Below are 6,463 nucleotides of genomic sequence, written 5' to 3'. Positions count from 1 at the left end.
CACTTTAAGTATGTCCTACCATTCCCTCCTGGCCTGAAGAGTTTCTATTGAAAGATCAGCTGTTATCCTTATGGGAATCCCCTTGTGTGTTATTTGGTGTTTTTCCCTTGCTGCTTTTGATATTTGTTCTTTGTGTTTGATCTTTGTTAATTTGATTAATATGTTTTCTTGGGGTGTTTCGCCTTGGGTTTATCCTGTTTGTGGCTCTCTGGGTTTCTTGGACTTGGGTGATTATTTCCTTCCCCATTTTAGGGAAGTTTTTAACTATTATCTCCTCAAGTATTTGTTCATGGTCTTTCTTTTTGTATTCTTCTTCTGGGACTCCTATGATTCGAATGTTGGGGTGTTTAATATTGTCCTGGAGGTGTCTGAGATTCTCCTCATTTCTTTTAATTCTTTTTTCTTTTTTCCTCTCTGATTCATTTATTTCTACCATTCTATCTTCTATTTCACTAATCCTATCTTCTGCCTCCATTATCTACTATTTGTTGCCTCCAGAGTGTTTTTGATCTCATTTATTGCATTATTCATTATATATTGACTTTTTTTTTTTATTTCTTCTAGGTCCTTGTTAAACCTTTCTTGCATCTTCTCAATCCTTGTCTCCAGGCTATTTATCTGTGATTCCATTTTGATTTCAAGATTTTGGATCATTATTTTTGCTATCATTATTCAGAATTCTTTACCAGGTAGATTCCCTATCTTTTCCTCTTTTGTTTGGTTTGGTGGGCATTTATCATGTTTCTTTTCCTGTTGGGTATTCCTCTGTCTCTTCATCTTGTTTATATTGCTGTGTTTGGGGTGGCCTTTCTGTATTCTGGCAGTTTGTGGAGTTCTCTTTATTGTGGAGTTTCCTCACTTGGGTGGGGTTGTACAGGTGGGTTGTCAAGGTTTCTTGATTAGCGAAGCTTGTGTCAGTCTTCTGGTGGATGGAGTTGGACTTCTTCTCTCTGGAGTGCAATGAAGTGTCCAGTAATGAGTTATGAGATGTCATTGAGTTTGGAGTGACTTTGGGCAGCCTGTATATTAAATCTCAGGGCTGTGTTCCTGAGAACTTATGTGGCATGTCTTGCTCTGGAACTTGTTGGCCCTTGGGTGCTGCTTGGTATCAGTGTAGGTATGGAGGGGTTTGATAAGCTCCTGTTGATTAATGTTCCCTGGAGTCAGGAGTTCTCTGATGTTCTCGGGATATGGACTTAAGCCTCCTGCTTCTGGTTTTCAGTCTTATTTTTACAGTAGTCTCAAGACTTCTCCTTCTATACAGCACCACTGATAAAACATCTAGGTTAAAGATGTAAAGTTTCTCCACAGTGAGGGACAACCAGAGGTTCAGAGAGTTACATGGAGAAGAGAAGAGGGAGGAGGGAGTTAGAGGTGACCTGAATGAGATTAGGTGGAATCAAAAGAGGAGAGAGCAAGCTAGCCAGTAATCATTTCCTTATGTGTGCTCCACAGTCTGGCCCGCTCAGAGATGTTCACGGAGTTATGCAGAGAAGAGAAGAGGGAGGATGGAGACAGAGGTGGCCAGGAGGATAAAAGGGGGAATCAAAAGGAGAGAGACAGATCCAGCCAGTAATCAGTTCCCTAAGTGTTCTCCACCATCTGGAATACAGAGATTCACAGAGTTGTGTAGAGAAGAGAAGGGGGAGGGAGGAGACAGAGGAGACCTGGTGGAGAAAAAGGAGAGTCCAAAGAGGGAGAGAGCAGTCAAGCTACTAATCTCACTCCCAGGTAAAAATGGGTACTGAAGATTGGGTTCTTAAAGGTACAAAATTGATAACAAATACCAAAAAGCAAAGATTAAAACAGCACGCTGCTGAATAACCAACAAATCACAGAAGAAATCAAGAAATAAATCAAAATTTGCATAGAAACGAATGAAAATGAAAACACAACAACCAAAACCTGTGGGACACAGTAAAAGCAGTCCTAAGGGGAAAGTTCATAGCAATACAGGCACACCTCAAGAAACAAGAAAAAAGTCAAATAAATAACCTAACTCTACACATGAAGCAACTAGAAAAGGAAGAAATGAAGAACCCCAGGGTTAGTAGAAGGAAAGAAATCTTAAAAATTAGAGCAGAAATAAATGCAAAAGAAACAAAACAGACCATAGCAAAAATCAACAAAACCAAAAGCTGGTTCTTTGAAAGAATAAATAAAATTGACAAACCATTAGCCAGACTCATCAAGAAACAAAGGGAGAAAAATCAAATCAATAAAATTATAAATGAAAATGGAGAGATCACAACAGACAACACAGAAATACAAAGGATCATAAGAGACTACTATCAACAATTATATGCCAATAAAATGGACAACGTGGAAGAAATGGACAAATTCTTAAAAAAGTACAACTTTCCAAAACTTGACCAGGAAGAAATAGAAAATCTTAACAGACCCATCACAAGCACGGAAATTGAAACTGTAATCAAAAATCTTCCAGCAAACAAAAGCCCAGGTCCAGACGGCTTCACAGCTGAATTCTACCAAAAATTTAGAGAAGAGCTAACACCTATCCTGCTCAAACTCTTCCAGAAAATTGCAGAGGAAGGTAAACTTCCAAACTCATTCTATGAGGCCATCATCACCCTAAAACTAAAACCTGACAAAGATCCCACAAAAAAAGAAAACTGCAGGCCAATATCACTGATGAACCTAGATGCAAAAATCCTTAACAAAATTCTAGCAATCAGAATCCAACAACACATTGAAAAGATCATACACCATGACCAAGTGGGCTTTATCCCAGGGATGCAAGGATTCTTCAATATCCGCAAATCAATCAATGTAATACACCACATTAACAAATTGAAAAATAAAAACCATATGATTATCTCAATAGATGCAGAGAAAGCCTTTGACAAAATTCAACACCCATTTATGATAAAAACTCTCCAGAAAGCAGGAATAGAAGGAACATACTTCAACGTAATAAAAGCTATATATGACAAACCCACAGCAAATATTATCCTCAATGGTGAAAAATTGAAAGCATTTCCTCTAAAGTCAGGAACAAGACAAGGGTGCCCACTTTCACCATTACTATTCAACATAGTTTTGGAAGTTTTGGCCACAGCAATCAGAGCAGAAAAAGAAATAAAAGGAATCCAAATTGGAAAAGAAGAAGTAAAACTCTCACTATTTGCAGATGACATGATCCTCTACATTGAAAACACTAAAGACTCCACTAGAAAATTACTAGAACTAATCAATGACTATAGTAAAGTTGCAGGATATAAAATCAACACACAGAAATCCCTTGCATTCCTATACACTAATAATGAGAAAACTGAAAGAGAAATTAAGGAAACAATTCCATTCACCATTGCAAGGGAAAGAATAAAATACTTAGGAATATATCTACCTAAAGAAACTAAAGACCTATATATAGAAAACTATAAAACACTGGTGAAAGAAATCAAAGAGGACACTAATAGATGGAGAAATATACCATGTTCATGGATCAGAAGAATCAATATAGTGAAAATGAGTATATTACCCAAAGCAATTTATAGATTCAATGCAATCCCTATCAAGCTACCAACAGTATTCTTCACAGAGCTAGAACAAATAATTTCACAATTTGTATGGAAATACAAAAAATCTCGAATAGCCAAAGTGATCTTGAGAAAGAAGAATGGAACTGGAGGAATCAACCTGCCTGACTTCAGGCTCTACTACAAAGCCACAGTTATCAAGACAGTATGGTACTGGCACAAAGACAGAAATATAGATCAATGGAACAAAATAGAAAGCCCAGAGATAAATCCACGCACATATGGACACCTTATCTTTGACAAAGGAAGCAAGAATATACAATGGATTAAAGACAATCTCTTTATCAAGTGGTGCTGGGAAATCTGGTCAACCACTTGTAAAAGAATGAAACTAGAACACTTTCTAACACCATACACAAAAATAAACTCAAAATGGATTAAAGATCTAAACATAAGACCAGAAACTATAAAACTCCTAGAGGAGAACATAGGCAAAACACTCTCTGACATATATCACAGCAGGATCCTCTATGACCCACACCCCAGAATATTGGAAATAAAAGCAAAAATAAACAAATGGGACCTAATTAACCTTAAAAGTTTCTGCACAACAAAGGAAACTATTAGCAAGGTGAAAAGACAGCCTTCAGAATGTGAGAAAACAATAGCAAATGAAACAACTGACAAACAACTAATCTCAAAATTATACAAGCAACTCCTACAGCTCAACTCCAGAAAAATAAATGACCCAATCATAAAATTGTCCAAAGAACTAAATAGACATTTCTCCAAAGAAGACATACAGAGGGCTAACAAACACATGAAAAGATGCTCAACATCACTCATTATCAGAGAAATGCAAATCAAAACCACTATGAGGTACCATTTCACCCCAGTCAGAATGGCTGCAATCCAAAAGTCTACAAATAATAAATGCTGGAGAGGGTGTAGAGAAAAAGGAACCCTCTTACACTGTTGGTGGGAATGCAAACTAGTACAGCCACTATGGAGAACAGTGTGGAGATTCCTTAAAAAACTGGAAATAGAACTGCCTTATGATCCAGCATTCCCACTGCTGGGCATACACACTGAGGAAACCAGAAGGGAAAGAGACACGTGTACCCCAGTGTTCATCGCAGCACTGTTTATAATATCCAGGACATGGAAGCAACCTAGATGCCCATCAGCAGATGAATGGATAAGAAAGCAGTGGTACATATACACAATGGAGTATTACTCAGCCATTAAAAAGAATACATTTGAATCAGTTCTAATGAGGTGGATGAAACTAGAGCCTATTATACAGAGTGAAGTAAGCCAGAAGGAAAAACACCAATACAGTATACTAATGCATATATATGGAATTTAGAAAGATGGTAACAATAACCCTGTGTACGAGACAGCAAAAGAGACACTGATGTATAGAACAGTCTTATGGACTCTGTGGGAGAGGGAGAGGTTGGGAAGATTTGGGAGAATGGCATTGAAACATGTAAAATATCATGTATGAAATGAGATGCCAGCCCAGGTTCAATGCACGATACTGGATGCTTGGGGCTAGTGCACTGGGACAACCCAGAGGGATGGTATGGGGAGGGAGGAGGGAGGAAGGTTCAGCATGGGGAACACATGTATACCTGTGGCGGATTCATTTTGATATTTGGCAAATCTAATACAATTATGTAAAGTTTAAAAATAAAATAAAATTTAAAAAAATTCTAGAGTAGAGGTTGCATTTTCAAAAATACAATTTTAAAGAAAGGAAGAAAAAAAAAGAAAAAAAGTCACAAAAATTATTTAACAAAAAAATATAAAGTTTGCTTTAAAAAGTAGGGTCTTTTTTTTTTTTTTTTGCAAAGTAATAGGTTATAAAAATTAAAATTAAAGGAATAATAGAAGACTTAAAATTTTTTTAATTAAAAAAAAAGAATGATCATAAAAATAGTAAAAATATATCTAGGACTTTCTCTGGTGTTGTTGTGGGCAGTGTGGGGTCATTTCATTTTCGTGTAGTTCCTTGGTCCGGCTTATATTTCTCAAGATCTACAGGCCCCTTCCTATGTAGTCGGTACTAACTATAGGGTTTTAATCTATTGCATCTGTCACTTCCAAGGCGGTTCCCTCTGTTTTGGCTTCTTCTGTTTGCTGGTCTCTTCAGTGTCTGATTTCTGCCTTAACACAAGGGGAGTGGTGGTGGACACTTTTTAAGGCTGACTTGTTCAGTCATGCTGTGGGGAGGGAGGGATGCTGCAAACAAATAACACTGGAATATGCTCACAGTGTCTCAGCCACACTGGGCCTGCCCCCACTCACAGCGCGTGTGCCCTCCCTGCCCACACTGCTCAGGCTCTAGGTTGCTCTCCCGGAAACCATCCAAGGCCCACCCTGGGCTGCCTGCATCTCCCAGGGCTCAGCTGCTCAGGTTCAGGCACTCAGGTAGTCCTCAGAGGCACAAACTCGGTTGGGCCTGTGTTTTGTGCCCTTCCCAGGTCTGAGCAGCTCAGATGATGAGGTGTTTGGCGAGCGCAGTCGCTGCAACTTATCACCTCCCTGGTCCCTGCTGCTCGGTTTTCTGGGTGTATAACCAGCGCATCTTCTCAGGCAGATGTTGACCGTCCAGAAGCCCAAGAAGTCTTAGTTACCAAAGAAGCCTGCTTGCAGTTTGGTAGATAATGTCTCTCTGGGGCTGCAATTGCCCCCTTCCGGCTCTGGCTGCCTGTCACCGGAGGGGGATGGTCTGCAGCTGGCTATCTCTGTTCAGTCCTCTGTTCTGTGAGCGGGTCTGGCGGTGTCTTAGTTTAGGGCTTTTCACGTGGTAGATATCCTACAGTTTTGTTTGCTAGCCCAAGTTAGTTAGCTCAGATTGCCCTCAGGGTATTCAGGCTCGGTCCTTACTCTAAACAATGTAGCCTGCGGTTCCCTGCCCAGCCCCCGCTTGCTAGTGGCGGGTGCAGGCATCTGCG

This window comes from Bos mutus, chromosome 18, assembly GCF_027580195.1.
Source record: "Bos mutus isolate GX-2022 chromosome 18, NWIPB_WYAK_1.1, whole genome shotgun sequence".
NCBI lineage: Eukaryota > Metazoa > Chordata > Mammalia > Artiodactyla > Bovidae > Bos > Bos mutus.
Note: the sequence above shows the minus strand (reverse complement) of the source record.